Below are 2,640 nucleotides of genomic sequence, written 5' to 3'. Positions count from 1 at the left end.
AGCAGCTTCCACAGAGTTGCGTGTTTGAATATAGGCTTGATAGAATTTACAGCTCTTGAGATGGCTTCTATAGTTTTCCGGCCTCCCTCGAAGTCTCTTCGGCTCAGGGACAGGAGGCTCGTGCGGTGTTGCGCGGTAACTACCCTCAGCTGGCTACCGCGAAGCACGATACGCATTGTTGCAGTGGTTGCAAATGTGGTATGTCCGGTTGTTACCGGCGTCTTCATGCAAGTCTGTGAACTCGTCGCGCTCTTGGCACGATGGGTGGCCCATGCTTCGGTACGGTGTAGTGTTCGATGTGCGATAGCTAAATACACTTGTCGAGCGTGCGTATTTCAGAAATAGAGACTTGTTGTATGTGGTATCAGTATTACTTTGACGGTGGAGAACGGATCACTCCGTCCAGTGAATCACCACCAACCTCCAGGTGCACTGGTTTTACACTGGTGTTTTCTACACCAAAACCATATAAAACCATTAAATCCGAAAAATAAAAACCAGCCAACACTGCTTCGAACCCAAGCCAGTGGCGTGATAGGGTCACTGCCCCGTCCTGACCCGTGCAATACAGCAAAATAATTGAATAATTCATTATTGTGGATCGGTATATTGCAATGATTATTACGTGCTTCTGTGAAACCCATTACGATTTTTTATTTTATTGTAAGAGCACTGCTTACCATCCTAGTCCTTCACTACAGGACTGCGGTAGCGTCTTCCCCCTTTGTTTAAGCATGACCGCTACTTACGCCGCAGATTATGTAAGTTGGTGCCGCTGCTGACGTAGCTGATTGTGCAGTCCTACTATTGACGCAGCTTGATCCAGTGTCGCTCCTCGTGACGGTCGCTGCTAGTGTCGGCCCGGTTGTCGGTGTTGGTCGCTGCGTGTGGACGCTTACTTGGGTTACAATAACATTTATTCTACACTCGCCCATGAGTGTGGTGAGGTCTCTTCCACCCAGCCCGAGAGATTTTCTACAGAGAGACCAGGATCCCCCCCCAAAAACCCTGGTGAGATATAATTGGCGAACGGCCGGAGGCTAGAGCCCCTTGGAGCGCAGTAGAATAAAACAAACTTTTAACACAGGTGTTTTTTTTAACAAAAAACAAACATCCAGGTTTATTTATGTGGAAATTGACGAGCTCTCCATCACACAGTAAACGAGCTCGTCATCATACCACTTATGTTTGGTCCCAGGTCCTGCAAATTGGATATGTGTTCTAAATAAAATACGGGGTTCGCTCGACATCTAGCTTGAACCTCGATTTGACCACCTACCTAATTAGAACACACGTGGCTGAAGCCTACTTAAAACACAAGGCTGTACCAAACATTGAATATTCTTGAGAGCTCCCAACCAACCACCCTTCTGAACAAACTTGTCGGTGCTGCTGTTACTTGGCTTTAATTCTTCTATTTTATAATTTACACAGCCATGAGTGCTGAGCGACGTAGCTATAGTATCCACGAGATACTCGCTGTTCTAGCAGACTATCGGAAAGGCGCGAACCTCCGTAGCCACAACAGAAAGAAAAGACCCGCTACCAATCACAACATCATGTGACGCGGGTTTAAACCCACGCCGATCGCGTAGGAGGGTCAAGCAAGCCAGATTCCAGGATCCACAAACTTGCTTCTTCAAAGTCAAACAATTTGTTCGTTGTACAACACATAGGCTTTCTAAACGAATATAACACACAAGCAGTGTTGTATTCATTTACAGCACATATGCCTTATATGCGGGGTAAGACGGTAGGCACAACTATCTAAAGTGCGATGCGTGTCCTGTACATAACGTTAATATCAACGACCGCTGCGCCATATAGAGTCTACGAGCTGCAAATATATATAGAGGAACAGATGGAATCCAAATGTACTTCTTTGTATTACCTTAATTAAGTACAAATCTCAATTACATGTTCGACACAATACCAGTGTGATGGCCAACCTTCTGAGCACCACTTCATCGCTGTAAAAATATTGACGGGGGTATACTTCTCGCCTTTGTAAAACATGTCCAGCTCGGCCTCCTGCTTCTTTGTACAGTAGTGGTCCTTGAGACTTTTAATAATCCCTTGGTCAATTGACTGCAAGGCAGCGGTTGTGTTGGGAGAAAGCTAGTGAACAACGACATTAGTTAACTCAACAGGTTCGTCGTTATGAGACGACACTCGTCGGACGAGCGCTGCGAAGCCGTGCAAAACCTTTTGCGGAGAGAGTGAGCATTCGGGACGTCTTCGTAGTCCCTCTTGCGCTTTAGAATGCTTTGGAGGGTGGAGCGCTTTACGTGGGTTTGAAACTCTTGTGTGGCCTACTGAGTGAGCTGAGACTGTGTCCATGATGGCTCTGTGGCTGCCTTCCTGCACAATGTTTGCTTATTGGCGAGATTCAACGTAGAATAGGCGGACGGGCGACGTGTCATGGCCGTTCTGCGACAAAATTTATAATGATCTGTTATATGGCGAAGTGATTGAGCTGATACATCGTGGCGGAAGTGCGGCGTTTTATCCTTCCTCAAGGAGGGAATACCATTGAGGTATTTGGGTCAAAAGAAATGGGCAACTCATTTGCGCAATGCATGTGACGCAATCATTAGATTGTGCAGGTTATTAAGCCATAACCCGGGGCCCAAAACGAGG

This window comes from Phytophthora infestans, genomic scaffold, assembly GCF_000142945.1.
Source record: "Phytophthora infestans T30-4 supercont1.43 genomic scaffold, whole genome shotgun sequence".
NCBI lineage: Eukaryota > Oomycota > Peronosporomycetes > Peronosporales > Peronosporaceae > Phytophthora > Phytophthora infestans.
The sequence above is the reverse complement of the archived record's forward strand: the minus strand, read 5'-3'. Positions refer to the sequence as shown.